Source organism: Oncorhynchus gorbuscha, linkage group LG12 (genome assembly GCF_021184085.1).
Source record: "Oncorhynchus gorbuscha isolate QuinsamMale2020 ecotype Even-year linkage group LG12, OgorEven_v1.0, whole genome shotgun sequence".
In the NCBI taxonomy this organism is placed as follows: Eukaryota; Metazoa; Chordata; class Actinopteri; order Salmoniformes; family Salmonidae; genus Oncorhynchus; species Oncorhynchus gorbuscha.
In genome coordinates, this window is record NC_060184.1 from 29,386,229 (window position 1) to 29,406,168 (window position 19,940).

At 41.7% G+C, this 19,940-nt stretch overlaps 1 protein-coding gene across 3 annotated transcripts in view; it reads left to right on the plus strand.

Moving 5' to 3' along the window:
• The window catches only part of LOC123990850 (disheveled-associated activator of morphogenesis 1-like), a 127,328-nt gene that overhangs the window by 39,646 nt on the left and 67,742 nt on the right, over positions 1-19,940 (plus strand). The gene's annotated exons all lie outside the window — the stretch shown is intronic.

Consider the following 19,940-nt stretch of genomic DNA (forward strand, 5'->3'; position numbering starts at 1 on the left):
ATGATGACGGAAGTGAGTGCTACGGGGCGGTAGTCATTTAGCTCAGTTACCTTAGCATTCTTGGGAACAGGAACAATGGTGGCCCTCTTGAAGCATGTAGGAACAACAGACTGGGATAGGGTTTGATTGAATATGTCCGTAAACACACCAGCCAGCTGGTCTGCGCATGCTCTGAGGGCGCGCCTGGAGATGCCGTCTGGGCCTGCAGCCTTGCGAGGGTTGACATGTTTAAATGTTTTCCTCACGTCGGCTGCAGTGAAGGAGAGTCCGCATGTTTTAGCTGCGGGCCGTGTCAGTGGCACTGTATTGTCCTTAAAGCGGGCAAAAAAGTTATTTAGTCTGCCTGGGAGCAAGACATCCTGGTCCGTGACTGGGCTGGTTTTCTTTTTGTAATCCGTGATTGACTGTAGACCCTGCCACATACCTCTTGTGTCTGAGCCGTTGACTTGAGATTCTACTTTGTCTCTATACTGACGCTTAGCTTGTTTGATTGCCTTGCGGAGGGAATAGTTACACTGTTTGTATTCGGTCATGTTTCCGGTCACCTTGCCCTGATTAAAAGCAGTGGTTCAGGCTTTCAGTTTCACGCGAATGCTGCCATCAATCCACGGTTTCTGGTTTGGGAATGTTTTAATTGTTGCTATGGGAAGGACATCTTCAACGCACGTTCTAATGAACTCGCTCACCGAATCAGCGTATTCGTCAATGTTGTTGTCTGACGCAATACGAAACATATCCCAGTCCACGTGATGGAAGCAGTCTTGGAGTGTGGAATCAGATTGGTCGGACCAGCATTGAACAGACCTCAGCGCGGGAGCTTCTTGTTTTAGTTTCTGTCTGTAGGCAGGGATCAACAAAATGGAGTCGTGGTCAGCTTTTCCGAAAGGAGGGCGGGGCAGGGCCTTATATGCATCACGGAAGTTAGAATAGCAGTGATCCAAGGTTTTTCCAGCCCTGGTTGCGCAATCGATATGCTGATAAAATTTAGGGAGTCTTGTTTTCAGATTAGCCTTGTTAAAATCCCAAGCTACAATGAATGCAGCCTCCGGATAAATGGATTCCAGTTTGCAAAAAGTCAAATAATAATACAATTCACCCAACTTATTGTGGGAAGCTTGTGGAAGGCTACCTGAAACATTTGACCCAAGTTAAACAATTTAAAGGCAATGCTACCAAATACTAATTAAGTATATGTAAACTTCTGACCCACTGGGAATGTGATGAAAGAAATACAAGCTGAAATAAATAATTATCTGTACAATTATTCTGGCATTTCACATTTTTAAAATACAGTGGTGATCCTAACTGACCTAAGACAGGGAATTTTTTACGAGGAATAAATGTCAGGAATTGTGAAAAATTGAGTTTAAATGTTTTTGGCTTAAGGTGTATGTAAACTTCCGACTTCAACTGTAGGTATAACTAGCTCGCTACTAGCTAGTTAAATTTCTCATGATTATAACATTTTAATAAAAACAGCATATTATTTAACTAAAAGTTGAACTGTGTTAGCCCAGTCGGTAGTTTATCCAGGGTCAATGATACATAGAGCAACCATGTGTTGTCTATGGGGAACAACTGCAAACTTTTGCAAGTCGCATTGCTAAAATAAGATGAACCTCATAATGTCATCTGTAATGCTAATCTCCTGTAGCATTATCTCCTTATTTGACATATTTTATATATTTTTTAATCATTTCGCAGACGCTCTAAACCTTAATTGCTCCTGCAAGTCGCTCAGGATAAGTGCCTTGCTCAAGGGCACATCGACAGATTTTTTTTTCACTTAGTTCGAATCAACGAGCCGACTAACGGCCTTTCGGTAACTGGCCCAACGCTCTTAACCGCTAAGCAACCTGTACTTCAATTACAAGGGTTGGATTTGAACTAAACAATTTTGTACGTCAACACGTGCTGCATATGGTTAGCCTCAAATGCATTGTCTACTGGTGTTATTTTAAATCGGGAACTTATAGCTCAGCATTTAGACTGTGTGAGTTTAGCTATTCTCTGCTTCAGACGACAGATGCCCAGTATTGCCATAATACTGTAGATCTATATGGCTGCATTGGCAATGCATGCCATATGATAAGCTGCAAAATGGATTCACATATCTTAATACTGAGAGAGGGTGACAATCAAATAAAACAGATTGGAGATCTTACAACTAGACAAAAATGAAAAGTTGACTTTAGAAACACAAATATTAGAGACGACCCCTTCCCCTCTTTATTGCAGGATTGTGATCGGATTCATCAGCATTGACACTAGTTCATTTTGAATAATAGTTGAACAATTCAAACAAGTTTAAACACTTCACTTCAAGGAATCAACACTTCATCACTTCAAAATGTACAAATAAGCTAACTTTTATGTAAAGATGATAACATGTCTTAGTCTAAATAACAATAGATAATTGAGAAGTGACATGTAGGCATCATTTCAGGTGAACAAAAAGTCCATACCAGCAGTGGCCAACCTTGCTTCACTGATCCCTGATCTACTTGGTGAACAAACTTCTATTCCAGCCCAGCAATAGCACTCATAAGTTTTAATAAGTTGAATTAGGTGTGTTATTGCTGGGCTAAAACAGAACCCTGCACACCCAGCAGACCTTCAGCAGGTTTGGCCTGCTCCAATTGTGTGTGATTAACTGTATTTGTTTAGTATACAACATTTTCTTACATAGATAGGCCTATGCATATAACCCATGGCATATAGGATATACCCTTAGTCTCTTGAGACATATATATTGCGACTACTCTCTTCACCTGCAAACAGGTTGTCACGGTTTCCATATGAGGACAGAAAACGTCACAAAGAAGCAGGCTTCGTTATACTAAAATTAGATGGCACTGAAATATTATCTTGCTATTACTGCATAATATAATAATAATAATAATAATAATACATCTCTCCGTACTCAGTTTTCCCCTCTGGGGACTGTAACTGGAGAATAATTTCATAATGTCCTCCCACAAAATTACCTGCCTTACCCATACAAAAAAAATGTAGTTTTGAAACTGCAGTAAAAGTGCAGTAACTGCAGTCGTCTGTGGCATTTTGGCCGCAGTAATTGCAGAAGAAACTGCAGTTACAATGCAAAATTACTGCAGTAAAAAAAAGTTGCTTTTATGCAGTATTTGCAGCATAATGCAATTATACTGCACTCTGACTGCAACCTTTTTTTGTAAGGGTATCCTGTAGCCTACACCCTCACTTTACTGACAGCTCGAGCTGCAATCTCACCCTTTTTAGATGGCTGTTATCTACAAATGAATTTAGAGACTGTTTATAATTTACAATGATTACATCAAAAAAAAACTACCCATTAGCTAGCTAACTAGCTGATGACATTTAATTCACGTATCTAAACCGTGTGTATAGTTAGCTAGCTAGCAGCTCAGTTGAGTTAGCTTAGTAAGTGGCCTACTGTAGCCAGCTAGCTAATAATACATCCTGTTTTTACATTTAAAAAATGTATTCACTTGAATATGTTCTCCCACTGCCAATTATTTTGTTTTTGGAAGGACAATCTTCCAGATTTTGTGACGCACATAACACCCAGCACCGCTTCTACGGGCGGGTTCTTGAAATGTACCATTCAATACAAATTTTGCTGCAGGGAGTCAATGGACCATTTTAAACTGTTTTTGCGATACACAATTCTCCAAAACACGAGACAACCTTGTATGTAACAATGTCACATGGTTATTTCAATTTAATTTAGAAAAAGCCTTTTTGGTATTTAACTTTTTTTAACATATTACTCACACAAGTGTTTGAGTACTAATATCAATTTGAATATTCTAATAACCCGATCATCCCTAATATGAATGATATTTGGGGAGTCAACAGAGCACTTCAGGCCAGGTTTACTTTCAAAGCAGTTAGAACTCTGTACCAAATACTTACCATTTCTTTAACCTCAATTTGAAGGTCGACCTCAGGAAGAATGCAAACTCATCGCAGTGAAGTTTAGACTGGGGGGTGGATAACATGTCTTGTTGAGATTGACAACCCTGCCCGTCTTTCAGCCAGCTCTTTTATCCTCACTCCCTCAATTGCCCCAGTCAGGAGGGAGTGTGGAATTTGACCCGTGTTGAGTTTACCCGAGAACCTGATTTGTCTTTCACTCACGCTGTGTGACCACAGTGTGTAAATGCGCTGTCCTTACCATGGCTCTGTAAGGGGAAAGACTAGGGTTGGCTTTATACTCAAATAAACATACTCTGTAACCAGTTTGATACTTCACCACTCACTGTATAGAGGTCTCCATGTGGAACACAAGCTCAGACCATATGACATACATTCGTTTTGGAGCTCAGCTCATACTCCTCTGGAAAACAGTCTTTGGATAAATGGAGTTCCTTCCCTTACAAACAAGTTTGCAGTTAGGGTGCAGTATATATAACTGCAGTATGCTACAAACACTGTCCAACATTTTTATTTTTTACTGCAGTAATTTGCTGTTTTAAAAAGCCTATTTTATTATTATTATTTTTTTTGTAATGAGTCTTCATATTATTGTTCTTCACCTCCTAGATATGATCACATACTGTACTCTGCAGTTTCAGTCCCTAGGTAACTTTTCAGTGTACTACAGCTGCCTAGTCCAGCCTAGACTATATACAATTGTGGAGTTTAGAACCATTGGCCAGTGAAATAAATGCTTGTTCTCGTCCTAGGTCATAACACTAAGTGTTGATGACTGAACTGTCGCCCCATTGATGTGTTCTCGGTTAAAGACAACCTTAAGCCATTTACCCAAATCAAATGTGTTTTTCCCAACAGTCAGTGATTCACTTAACACTAGCCAAAGTCAATTCCAAGCAAAACTTCCTTCCTTTCTTGTCTGTCCATCTCTCTTTGTTAATCCAGTAATCTGAGAAGGATCTCAGACGCCACTCCCATGAACACCTTGGGCTTTCGCCCATGTGACATTCACACTTCAGAGACACTGCTCCCCTGTCACATCAACACACACACAAACACTTTCATAAGAACTCTGTTACTTTTGTGTTCGGGGCTTGCCATACACTCGCAAGAAACTCACGTGTGCAATTATGTTATACTCAACATACTCGGGTTTAGTCCCCTTTAAAGCGGACCAAATTGCTGTTAACGTAGTAACGTAGTACATAGTGTTATAGCTTATGCATTTTCAGTTGTTTGAGTCAGAAGTCTAGGGTTATATCCGTATTAGGTGTACAGTTTGTTGCTTTATTAAAGGAAAAGTTTATATTTTTCCAACAAAACTTACTGGACCCATATGCATTGGGTGCGTAACCTGATTATGGCGTCCACCCACGGTGCTCAGAACGACAGAAAGAAATGGCCTATTCCAAACAGACTGGGACAGTTGTGGGACAATAGATCCCACATTCATACAACCTGTTGGCCTACATCCCAAAAACATTCAAAAGCAATGGTGTTCATGCAACAGATCAGAACTTTTAGCTTAAAATGTTGACAAACTATTATTTCTTAATATTATAAGCGCAGCAATGTACACAAGGCAGTAGGTTATGTGCAAATGTTCCCGCAATTAGCAGGAAAACACCATTGTCAAAAGGGCACCACATATGCAAGCTGTTTCATGAGATGGAGATGAACATATCAATTAGAAATTTAGAAAGAGGGGAGATCTGAAAGTGCAACAACAGACATGGGTTGCTAATATGACTAGGATTGTGTCTTTGCCTTCTGGACAATGAAAGAAAGTTGATTTGAAAACCAATAGAACATTAGAGAATTAGCTACAGGCTTCAATGGCATATGGACGTATTTGATAAAATAATTGCCTGAATGTTTGGTTGCCTGCATGCCTCACAATAAAGAAGTCAGGTTTCAAAATTTTTTAAAGTATGTTTTCAAAATGTATATTGCTTCCAGCTCATTGCAAAGTGGTGTGACATGCTGAAGCCTGCTTTTGAATGGCGAATGGAAAGTGTGCTTCAATTACCATTAGAGAAATAAAAATGGCTATTTTTAATCGTGGCCATAAACTGTTAAGATGTGATTGCATTTAAAATTGTTGCACAATGATTGGGCTTATAAAAGCACATTTCACTCCATCAGCAACAAACAAGCTGTTTTGATGAGCTGAAGCAGCAGCTCTTATGCTTAATCGACTCGTATTCCAATCAATGAATGGGCTAAAATGCATTTTTTTTTTTTATATTTTTTTTCTGTTGTTTTGTTTTTTATCGGCAAAAAGACGGCTATTAACGGCTAATGGAAACACTGTCCCAGACACTTTTTGGGTGAGTTCACATGGTTTTGAGAAACTTACCCCAAACAGCGATGGACTTCCTCATGCTCATTCTGCATTGCCAGGACATGGATAAAAGCTCCAAAAACACCCAAATATGGCCTTTTAGAAAGGGCAACGCTCTTAGTATAGGCTAGTGATGCAGGTCTTTAGTTGTTGTGGACATGAAATTGTGTCATTTTGAACTGTATCCACAACGTTATTTCCTTGTGCTGGACTCAAGTGATACTTTTCTGTGTGCGCGTGTGCTCACCAAAGCTGTAGCCACTAGCCAAGCCATTGATTTTTGTGTTCACCTTCCGATTGAATTGCAAGCAGAAGTGCATGTTGAGTGAGCCAAAGTCAACGTGATGTCATGACATGTCTTGTGGAAAGAGGCGCAAATGGGATGCCATTTAATCTCTCGATGTCCCATGAGGGATTCCAACCGTTATTGAAAATGCACTCTTACTTCCCCTTTTCCCGACGGCAGCCTAATCGTCCGGACCTGACTGGATTAATGAATCAAAGATCAGTTACTGGTCTAGAGAAGGGTTGAGAGGAGACTGACTTTTGAACATACTCTTAATAGGGCTGTGCACTCATGATGGAATGGAAGGAACAGTTGGTTATAAGTGATATGGAGACAAAGTCCTCCTCTCCTTGTTTCTACCCATAAAGATTATCTGGCACAGTGTTTGTTTGAAGCTTGAGCATGCCAAGAGATAAAGCAGAACATCTCAAAGAAACTGAGCGAGGCAAGGGAGAGAGGAAGGGGATCGAGGGAGAGGGAAGAGGCAAGTGAGAGCGTGATGAAAGAGGAGAGCGAGAAGAGGGTTGGTTATGTGAGAGCGGGAGCCAGAAGGGAGGGAGGCCGCTGGAGTGAAGGTGCCAGGTCTCGTTTGATGTCTGCAGCACAGCAGGCCTCCTTTGTGGGGTTGCCTACAGACTGCCAGCGATGATACACCTCTGTCCACATTCATCCATCACCTTCTTTAGTCAGGTACATGGTTTAGAAACGTGTGCACCACCCACGTTTAGGGCTCTTCTCTTCTGATTTTTTCTCTGCAAGACCTAATATAGGTGAAGGCTTCTTGGGCTTAATCTCAGATACAAGTACTGCATGTAATGTGCCCTTGTCTCAAGCTACAAGGATTTGATGCTACTCTACACAGGAACTCCGCACCAAGCCAGGAGTAGACTTGCCTATCAGAATAAGAATTTGAGTTTTTGGTTAGTTTGTGGAATTGTGTTTTTGTGTGCATGTATTGAGGAGCGCGATATTATTGCAAGTCATAATGTGGTCGAGAGTGTGGGAGAACTAGTAATATGAGGTGAGAGTAGCTGGTAGGTGTTGTTGTGTTGAAGTTGTTCAGGGTCGTTGAGTCCTCCAAAATATGAGTGGAATGTGATCCTGTCTTGACAAGCCAATGGGAGGGAGGGGGGGGGACATGACAGCTTCACATACAACCTTATAGAGGGGCAAGTTCAGGGGCCAGAATCAGGTTAATGAAATGACTGTAAACATGCAAACCCTTTGAGGTTTACTGTGACATTTACTGCTAATCTGGTGCACACACACTCTCTCCCTCCTTCGTTTCACGCTCCCTTTATTACATTCCCCTACCCCCACATTCTCCCACAATTTTTCACTCTCCCACTTTTGCACTCACACTCTTTAAAACTCACAAGGTCTCCCAGCTAGAGGTCCAGAAAAGCCAATGGAAAGCAGACCCCAGAAGACCCATGCCCATTTGGATGTAAGAGACTCGTTCAGATCTGAGAGTAGAACGAAATGGAGAAATAAACCCTTGACCTGGCGTAGCCAGTGACATCAATGTCATGGGGGGAAAATAATTGTCGACATTCATAACAGTTATAGTCTATGACAGGGGTGTCTAATATTGATAATGAACCTACATTTACAGTGCCTTGCGAAAGTATTCGGCCCCCTTGAACTTTGCGACCTTTTGCCACATTTCAGGCTTCAAACATAAAGATATAAAAGTGTATTTTTTTGTGAAGAATCAACAAGTGGGATACAATCATGGAGTGGAACGACATTTATTGGATATTTCAAACGTTTTAAACAAATCAAAAACTGAAAAATTGGGCGTGCAAAATTATTCAGCCCCCTTAAGTTAATTAATACTTTGTAGCGCCACCTTTTGCTGCGATTACAGCTGTAAGTCGCTTGGGGTATGTCTCTATCAGTTTTGCACATCGAGAGACTGAAATTTTTTCCATTCCTCCTTGCAAAACAGCTCGAGCTCAGTGAGGTTGGATGGAGAGCATTTGTGAACAGCAGTTTTCAGTTCTTTCCACAGATTCTCGATTGTATTCAGGTCTGGACTTTGACTTGGCCATTCTAACACCTGGATATGTTTATTTTTGAACCATTCCATTGTAGATTTTGCTTTATGTTTTGGATCATTGTCTTGTTGGAAGACAAATCTCCGTCCCAGTCTCAGGTCTTTTGCAGACTCCATCAGGTTTTCTTCCAGAATGGTCCTGTATTTGGCTCCATCCATCTTCCCATCAATTTTAACCATCTTCCCTGTCCTTGCTGAAGAAAAGCAGGCCAAAACCATGATGCTGCCACCACCATGTTTGACAGTGTGGATGGTGTGTTCAGGGTGATGAGCTGTGTTGCTTTTACGCCAAACATAACGTTTTGCATTGTTGCCAAAAAGTTCAATTTTGGTTTCATCTGACCAGAGCACCTTCTTCCACATGTTTGTGTCTCCCAGGTGGCTTGTGGCAAACTTTAAACAACACTTTGTATGGCTTTCTTCTTGCCACTCTTCCATAAAGGCCAGATTTGTGCAATATACGACTGATTGTTGTCCTATGGACAGAGTCTCCCACCTCAGCTGTAGATCTCTGCAGTTCATCCAGAGTGATCATGGGCCTCTTGGCTGCATCTCTGATCAGTCTTCTCCTTGTATGAGCTGAAAATTTAGAGGGATGGCCAGGGCGTGGTAGATTTGCAGTGGTCTGATACTCCTTCCATTTCAATATTATCGCTTGCACAGTGCTCCTTGGGATGTTTAAAGCTTGGGAAATCTTTTTTGTATCCAAATCCGGCTTTAAACTTCTTCACAACAGTATCTCGGACCTGCCTGGTGTGTTCCTTTTGTTCTTCATGACGCTCTCTGCGCTTTTAACGGACCTCTGAGACTATCACAGTGCAGGTGCATTTATACTGAGACTTGATTACACACAGGTGGATTGTATTTATCATCATTAGTCATTTAGGTCAACATTGGATCATTCAGAGATCCTCACTGAACTTCTGGAGAGAGTTTGCTGCACTGAAAGTAAAGGGGCTGAATAATTTTGCACGCCCAATTGTTCAGTTTTTGAGTTGTTTGAAATATCCAATAAATGTCATTCCACTTCATGATTGTGTCCCACTTGTTGTTGATTCTTCACAAAAAAATACACTTTTATATCTTTATGTTTGATGCCTGAAATGTGGCAAAAGGTCGAGGGGGGCCGAATACTTTCGCAAGGCACTGTATACAGTTTATTGACTATGTCCAGCTTGCTAATAATCACTGGAATTAAACTAGACAGTCGGGAGAAAAGAACATTCCAAAACGATGGATAGTTCTCTATGTTTTGCAAATTTGGATGGCGAGGAAATGTAACCAATTTCCAGTGTGGCCTTCCAGAACTGATTGATGAACGAATGCAGCCCCCTTGGGCAAAATGTAGTTTGACATCCCTGGTCTATATGAATGCATGCCCCTGGGGCAAAATGTAGTTTGACACCCTTGGTCTATATGAATGCAGCCCCCTGGGGCAAAATGTAGTTTGACACCCCTGGTCTATATGAATGCAGCTGCAACTGTATTGAAGCCATTGGACGCAGTTTATTATGGCGCAATACGCTTCATTACGTGCAACAAGTTCAGTACACATCACTGCATTCTGTATCAGAAAGTAGGCTGGGCCTCTTTTGAAGTCTTGTACATAGATGCATTGCACTCTTTTTGTTAATATAGCCCTTTTGCACAAACCTCCATCGTACTTTACTTCATTGTTAACCTACAGATGTACAAACTACTAGACCTGGTCTCAGGGATGGCTCACTCTAGATAGCTCTATTGAGTAAGGTAAATCTGCTTTCAGTTTCTTTGCACCCCATGTATGGAATGATTGACAGAGTTCCCTGCAACTTCATGTTATGGTGCCTCTGGGGCAGTTAAAATTGTTGATTTAAGAACCTCTTTGCTTAGGAATGTGATCGTTTTCCCTGTGGAAATAAAGTTTATAAAACTGGATGTGAAAAATAAACTAGTGATATTGGCTAAATGAGCCAGAATTGCGTGTCCCTAAAGACTACCTATAACAAATGACAAAAAACAATTCCTTATGTTTCGATGTGTAGTATATTTAAAACTTTAGGCTATAGCCTATCGAACTCGCCCAGTCAAGTGAAAGGATCGCAAAATGGTCGCACTCTGGAGCCCTGTCATCGTTGAGCTTGTCCTACTCAATTTATGTGTCTTAGTCTCCTCACACAGATTATTGTTTTGGCAGACTCAATAGTACTGTGTTTTTTGTGTGATTGTCAGATGTGTTTCTGAACTGCTCAGTACCAAGGTGGGTGGTACCACAAAACCATTTCTCCAAACCACCCCTTTTGGTCAAACCACATTATCACAAGTCATAAGTTCAGCCAAGAGGACCGGGAGTCCAAGACTCTGGAGCAAATATAGCTTCCACAGGGATGGAGATGGTAGAATGTCTAAATGCACCAAAGACTATACAAAGGGATAATAGGAATCATTTCCAGATGCTTTGCTCTGGCTTTAAGAGTCCAGCTTGCTCACATTTGGATTTGAGTCTGCTTCAAACATGCACCTGTGCACTGCACTTGTACTCTACAATAAATTACAGTTTGTTGTTGCAGCGATCGTTCAGGGCCACACTTTCTGCTGCTGGATTGAAGTGCTTGATCACGGAGGTCCAGCAGGGACTAGAGACAGCTGCTGACAGATCTCTCGCTCGTTCACCGCATGTTTTGGCCATGTTTTGATGCTGCTGTGCTGCGGGCAGGAAAGCATGGTGACCCTTGACTGCTTGCACAGTTCGGGTGGTGGCCAGAACAGATTTATTTTCTCCCACTGGTATTGGGCAGTATCTGTGTCAGGATGTTCCACACAACCCTGTTGGAGTATCGAGAGATGCACAGCTAGATCACAGCTGGTCGTTCTGTGGTGGAATGCCCCAAAATGAGGGGTTGTGTTTGAACACTTGTCGACATTGGTGAACTTTGTCTTATCCCTCAGCAATATTTTAGCATCCCTCATTGCTTGAATGAGACCGATTTGCATTCACAATCACATGTACATAAGGAATGTTTTTTGTATTTTTGTTATTCGAATCTCTGCTAAGAATGTGTACAAAACTTCTGAGTGCTCTAATATGTGACATTATGCAAAGGTGCTTACTCTTTTCACTTAAAGATCACAGGACCACAGTTTCAAGTGTAGACAGGTCATGTCTACACTTGATACTTACATGTGACTTCAGCTATCAGAATGCAAAGATCACATTGAAAAGACAGGTGCTGACACAAAGTTGCTTTCTGGTCTCGAGTTCAGATCTGGCTGACCACCTTGACCACTTCAGGAGGTCAGAGAGCGTCCTTTTAATCCACGCCAAACTTGTGGCAAAACCACTCCCACGAGAAACCTAGCAACATTCAAAGCTGTGCTGATTGGTCAGAGTTTGGTTGTTCCCTGTGAGAAGTAAAGGTGCGCTAGAGACGGAAGAACGCTAGAGACGGAATCCCCACCAAAACATAGCATTTTCCCGAATTTGGATATGAAGTTGCATTAAACTATGTAGCTTTTTAGTGAGTAATTGCAGGCAGCCTGATCAAATGGATAGCAGTGGCATTGTTTTCTGGAGGTAAGTTGTGATTTATATCAAAGTGTTATCTCTATCTTAAAACGCCGATTGGGATGAAGCTGTCTAGTAGTGTGCATCATCTAGCGTTAGCTTAATGTGGTTATCTAAGTGTTTACGAAAGGACTATTGAGATACTTAGCTACATGACATTTGCTAGATGACAACTAAAAGAGATGCTGCATAGCAAGCTTCATTGATTCACTATTAATGACAATCATGTAATGTTAGCTATCTACACTATGTACACTATGCCTTGAATCTATGCTATCGTGCCCAGAAACCTGCTCCTTTTACTCTCTGTTCTGAACGTCCTAGACGGCCAGTTCGTATAGCATTTAGCCGTACCCTTACCCTACTTCTCCTCTTCCTCAGGTGATGTAGAGGTTAATCCAGGCCCTGCAGTGCTTAGCTCCACTCCCCAGGTGCTCTCATTTGTTGACTTCTGTATCTGTAAAAGCCTTGGTTTCATGCATGTTAACATTAGAAACCTACTCCTTAAGTTTGTTTTACTCACTGCTTTAGCACACTCTGCCAACCCGGATGTCTTAGTCGTGTCAGAATCCTGGCTTAGGAGAACCACCAAAAACCTTAATCTCCATCGCTAACTATAACATTTTCCCGCCAAGATAGAACTGCCAAAGGGGGCGGTGTTGCAATCTACTGCAAAGATAACCTGCAGAGTTCTGTATTACTATCCAAGTCTGTACCCAAACAATTTGAGCATCTACTCCTAAAAATTCAACTTTCCAGAAACAAGTCTCTCACTGTTGCCGCTTGCTATAGATCTCCCTCTGTCCCCAGCTGTGCCCTCGATACCATATGTGAATTGATTGCCCCCCATTTATCATCTGAGCTTGTGCTACTAGGTAACCTAAACTGGGACATGCTTAACACCCCGGCCATCCTACAATCCAAGCTTGATATCCTCAATCTCACACAAATTATCAATGAACCTACCAGGTACAACTCCAAATCTGTAAACATGGGCACCTTCATAGATGTCATCCTAACTAACTCGCCATCAATCAAGATCTTGGCGATCACTGCCTCATTGCCTGCATCCGTATTGGGTCTCCGACCAAACAACCACCCCTCATCACTGTAAAACGCTCCCTAAAGAACTTCTGCGAGCAGGCCTTTCTAATTGACCTGGCCGGGGTATCCTGGAATGACATTGACCTCATCCAGTCAGTAGATGATGCCTGGCTATTCTTTAAAAGTGCCTTCTTCACCATCTTAAATAAGCATGCTCCGTTCAAAAAATGTAGAACTAGGAATAGATATAGTTATTGGTTCACTCCAGACCTGTTGGCCCTTGACCAGCACAAAAACATCCTGTGGGGTTCTGCATTAGCATCGAATAGCCCCCATGATATGCAACTTTTCAGGGAAGTTAGGAACAAATATACACAGGCAGTTAGGAAAGCTAAGGCTAGCTTTTTCAAACAGAAATTTGCATCCTGTAGTACTAACTCAAAATAGTTCTGAGAAACTGTAAAGTCCATGGAGAATAAGAGCACCTCCTCCCAGCTGCCCACTGCTCTGAGGCTAGGAAACACTGTCACCACGATAAATCCACTATAATTGAGAATTTCAATAAGCATTTCTCTACGGCTGGCCATGCTTTCCACCTGGCTACCCCTACTGCCCGGCACCCTCCACAGCAACCCGCCAAAGCCCCCACCATTTCTCCTTTACCCAAATCCAGATAGCTGATGTTCTGAAAGTGCTGCAAAATCTGGACCCCTACAAATCAGCCAGGCTAGACAATCTGGACCCTCTCTTTTTAAAATTAAAATTATTATGACTTATTGTTGCAACCCCTATTACTAGCCTGTTCTGAAATTGGAAAGCTGCCGCTGTCATTCCCCTCTTCAAAGGGGGTGACACTCTAGACCCAAAAAATGCTACAGACCTTTATCTATTCTACCCTGTCTTTCTAAGGTCTTCGAAAGCCAAGTTAACAAACAGATTACCGACCATTTCGAATCCCACCGTACCTTCTCCGCTATGCAATCTGGTTTCAGAGCTGGTCATGGGTGCACCTCAGCCATGCTCAAGGTCCTAAAAGACATTATAACCGCCATCGATAAGAGACATTACTGTGGTTTACCAACTACTTCTCTTATAGAGTTCAGTGTGTCAAATCGGAGGGCCTGTTGTCCGGACCACTGGCAGTCTCTATGGGGGTGCCACAGGGTTAAATTCTCAGGCCGACTCTCTTCTCTGTATACATCAATGATGTTGCTCTTGCTGCTGGTGATTCTCTGGTACACCTCTACGCAGATGACACCATTCTATATACTTCTGGCCCCTCTTTGGACACTGTGTTAACTAACCTCCAGACAAGCTTCAATGCCATACAACTCTCCTTCCGTGGCCTCCAACTGCTCTTAAACGCAAGTAAAACTAAATGCATGCTATTCAACCGATCACTGCCTGCACCTGCTCGCCCGTCCAGCATCATTACTCTGGACGGCTCTGACTTAGAATACGTGGACAACTACAAATACCTAGGTGTCTGGTTAGACTGTAAACTCTCCTTCCAGACTCACATTAAGCATCTCCAATCCAAAATTAAATCTAGAATTGGCTTCCTATATCGCAACAAACATCCTTCACTCATGCTGCCAAACATACCATCGTAAATCTGACCATCCTACCGATCCTCGACTTCGGTGATGTAATCTATAAAATAGCCTCCAACACTCTACTCAACAAACTGGATGCAGTCTATCACAGTGCCATCCGTTTTGTCACCAAAGCCTCATACACTACCCACCATTGCGAAGCCCTCGCTTCATACTCGTTGCCAAACCCACTGGCTACAGGTTATCTACAAGTCTCTGCTAGGTAAAGCTCCGCCTTATCTCAGCTCACTGGTCACCATAGCGGCACCCACTCGTAGCACACGCTCCAGCAGGTATATCTCACTGGTCACCCCCAAAGCCAATTCCTCCTTTGGTCGTCTTTCCATCCAGTTCTCTGCTGCCAATGACTGTACAAACTGCAAAAATCTCTGAAGCTGGACTCATATGTCCCTCACTAGCTTTAAGCACCAGCTGTCATAGCAGCTCATAGATCACTGCACCTGTACATAGATGGGCTGTTTACAGATGGGCTATCTACCTACCTCATCCCCATACAGTATTTATTTATTTATCTTGCTCCTTTGCACCCCAGTATCTCTACTTGTACATTCATCTTCTGCACATCTACCATTCCAGTGTTTAATTGCTATATTGTAATTACTTTGCCACCATGGCCTATTTATTGCCTTAACTCCCTTATCTTACCTCATTTGCACTCACTGTATATAGACTTTTTGTTTTCTTTTGTTCTACTGTATTATTGACTATGTTTTGTTTTTTGCATGTGTAACTCTGTGTTGTTTGTGTCGAATTGCTATGCTTTATCTTGGCCAGGTCACAGTTGCAAATGAGAACTTGTTCTCAACTAGCCTTCCTGGTTAAATAAAGGTAAAGTAAATTTACCAGTCAGTTGTTGCTTGCCTTTTGTTTAGATAATTTCAAACGAGGCCGCGAAACTGTGCATCTCCCTTGGTTCATGGCATGGCAGGCACGAGCAAACTCCGATTCCCTGTTCACAGGGATTCCCTCTCACGTTCTTTTTCTCTCACACTCATTTACTTTGTCACAGGGAACCTCCGAACTCTGTTACTCGTGGGTGTGGTTTTGCACCAAGTTTGGCGTGGAAGAAAAAGGTGCGGTCAGGGATGCATTGTGTGCTGATTTCTTCTCCGTCTGGATGCAATTTGGCTAACAAAAGCGCATACAGTGGGTGACGTCATCAGCACACCTCCCACAAGTCTCCAGAAATGTGTGTTTTGGGACCGAGAGGCATCTTTTCATTATAATGTTGGAAGAAATACATGTGATTAATGTGTTTGCTGGCCTCAAATGCTAGCCAGCTAGCTAATATTTAGAAAAAAAGTTGTTTTTGTTTGGCCAAAGTTATGCTAACTTCTTTGCAATCCCTTTAGCGTTGCTTGCTAGCTAGTTAGCTACAGTAGTTAGCTACTGCTATCAGTTGTTGTGTTATCATATTTAGCCTATTCCACCGTTTTGTAGAATGCATACTGGCATTTGAATATAGCACAGGAAAAGGGAATCCGGACACAATGGACACATATTTAAGTGTAGATGTATGACGCGTTCGGGATTCCATGATCAGAATACTAAAGCTGCATGAACTGTGAAGTCTAGACACGGCCTGAGCGCAGTCTGACAGTTTTTTAAAGAAGAGGCAGCTGGGAATTTCTCTCCGGCATTAGATTAGCTGAGATTTGAGGTTCAGCTGTGCCACTGTGGTGTGGCCAGAAGTCTGTCAGGCATCTTTGCCAGGACAGCCCTGGCCAACTCGGAGGAAATGTGGGCGATTCCCTTTGAGACCCTACATTTACTCTATTGTGTATAACTTTACCACTCAGGACTCTACCTTCTACAACTTGAAATGTTTTCCTTGCCCCATGCTTTGTCCTTGCAAACTCATTATCTTGGCTACACTGACAGATTCACCGAGGTGAGGTGAAACCCTACCATGTTTTTCCAACAATTGTCCGCAGCCCTCGGGCTAAGCAGCTGGGCTGAGGTACCATACCGCCATACCGCCGCCCTCACCTCTGTCATTATATACCCTCACTCTGCACAGGTGTGCACTCCCTGCTCCTGCTTGGGTAATGTTACACTTGTGGATCACCCTGCTGTGTTACACCACTTGAACTTTCTGGCTGACTGGATGAACTGTGGGGTGGTGTGATCCTTTAATTGTTAATGGCAAATCTCATCTGTGCATGTACAGGAAAATGTATCTGAAATATAGGCTCAACCCACCCCAGTAAAGCTACACAGGGTGCATGTCCCCACAGAGCAACGCTTGAAATGCTCACATTTTTGTGAAAATGTGAAAACAGACGTTCGTACAGGGCTATGTGAGGCATGGCTTGAGCCCATATAGCCAGGTGTTGTTTACCCAGCATCTTCTGCTGGCATAAGACTACATCTCTGAAATGTGCACATTTCAGCAGCTCTGAGTGAGGCGGTGACCTCTACCCCATGTCTTGGCCCGCCCTGTGATACAATCTCTGATCCTAAACTGGTGTATGGCAAGAGACAGTAGCACAGTGGTTGTGAAACTTGTTACATGCTCAAAGGGATATCATAGATTGTAGCTGAGACAGCTGACCCGTATCACTTTCTGGAGGACTTGGGGAGGCATGCTATGGAAGTACAAAGAAAATTATATTTTTTGCCTATATTGGCGATTCCAGCGTTATGGATGTGACATTTGCATGCAAAATCACAAATTGAATTTCTCACATATCGGACTAACAAAACATAAATTCAAATGTTGATGTATGTGTCTGTAGTACCCCTTGGGGGGAGTGTATACCCCAAAAAACTGGCTCCTAAATATAAGCATGTTGGATAAAAAAAAGCTTTATGGGAGACTTAACTTATTAGCAAACTCTTGAGTTTGTAAGTCTTAGGTTGAAACATTCATAGCCATTTTGAAGGAAGATATTGTCATATCCATTATTACTTTATTACGATCGTTATGGATGTTATGCTCTTTGTTATGGATGTGACAGTCTGAAATAGTCTGATTTCGCAATTTAAAATCGATTAGTTGTCATCTGGAATGTTTTAAAATGTCAGCAGAAGGCCGAGTACTTTAGGTTAACATTATTGCAGGTAGCCAGAATAGTATACTACATAGCATGAGGCCAGGAAGGCAATGTACCCTAATGGGTGAAAACATCTTTTATCTTCACATGCATCGAAATTGACCTCTGACAGTTGAATGTAGACACACATTTTAGATTTTTTTTTAAATAATGTATTATGCATTTTCTTAAATATTCCAATAAAACATGCAAATGAGGCAATATACTGTACAAATGCTTACACAGCCAATACACTTTTAGGGACAATGGATGAAGTCAGCATATTTTGGGTGTGTTTAATTTAGAATAACACAATCAAGGAATATTCACAGATTGTGGATAAACACCTTTTTATCAAAAAAATCTATCACTAAGTTACTGCCATGTGTGAGAAATGCATTTAGTCATATACTGTGTTCTCTAAGAAAATCTTACCTAGAACACAGACTTTTCATGATATCAACAATTTGCTTCTTTGGAAGTCTGAAGAGTATTTCTCAGAAGCACACAGTGTGGTGCCTGTGCACATACATCTGAAGCCAAGAATACGATGCATCCGTATCCACCTAATCCACAACCGCTATGGATGTGACTATATTATAATGCTGAAAAAGGATACTGACAATGAAAAGATGCCAATTATAAACCATATAAAACCTTGATGGAAGTTGGTTTTACAGAGTAAGTTTCAAGGTGATCTGATGAAATGTGCATGTTTTACAACAACTTTTCATTTTCCTAAAAGACTGTAGAACTCTCCAATAATAATATAATAATAATATATGCCATTTAGCAGACGCTTTTATCCAAAGCGACTTACAGTCATGTGTGCATACATTCTACGTATGGGTGGTCCCGGGGATCGAACCCACTACCCTGGCGTTACAAGCGCCATGCTCTACCAACTGAGCTACAGAACCCCAATAAAACTCAGGACAGTTCAATGTAGTATTATGATGTCAACTTCATAACAAACACTGGGGAACAGCTGCAAGTGGGGGAAAAAATCAAATAAATAGAAGCTCTGTGAGTCCTTTCCAAAAGCCATGAAATATGATTGACTGAAAAGCCTTATTTGAGACTTGGCATCCTACTCTGTAATGACCAAAATTCATAAAAAAAAATGTCTTACTAAAACTGGTGGACTAAAGCATACACTCAAACAAATAATTACGAATGTGGTGTCATTTGGAAATGAACAACTATTTTTGCATTCTCAAGTTGACTTTCCCACAGAATTGACCATATGCAATGTTCTATTTCTTACACAACATTGTCTCTGCCCCCCCCCCCCATAAAAATGACTAATAGACATATATTACGTGCATGATATTATCGTATCTCTAGAATTTTCATTAGCATTGAACAGCTGTTGTGGATTGATTAAGTTATATAGCACCTGTGCTCAGAAGGCCTGAGGTTGAAATGCATTTATGAACCATATGTCTGTGGTGCTCTTCACTGAATGTTTTAGACCTCTACACATGCATAGCAAGGTAACATGTTAACTGATGCAACTTCTAGACTGCACTGACCACTGTGATTATTATTATTATTTGACCCTGCTGGTCATCTGTGAACGTTTGAACATCTTGGCCATGTACTGTTATAATCTCTACCCGAAGAAGAGGACTGGCCACCCCTCAGAGCCTGGTTCCTCTCTAGGTTTCTTCCTAGGTTCCTGCCTTTCTAGGGAGTTTTTGCCTAGCCACCGTGCTTCTACACCTGCATTGCTTGCTGTTTGTTTGGGGTTTTAGGATGGGTTTCTGTACAGCACTGTGTGACATCAGTTGATGTAAGAAGGGCTTTATAAATAGATTTGATTGATCACAATCATTACGTCCTGGAAGGAAAGCTGATGCTCCCGAGGGAGAGGGTCTAGATTTCAACTACCATCTGCTTTTTACCCTGTGTTGTAAATCAATACAAGTGGCTGTGCGTTTACTACCAGTGAAATGCGATAGTGTGCCACCCCTTTGATTTTTATTAACAGACACCTCTTTAAATATTTGCATTTTAAGTGTGAGGTTTCTATCAAGCCAATGAAAGGCTTTTTAATTATGGCAATTTTTTTCT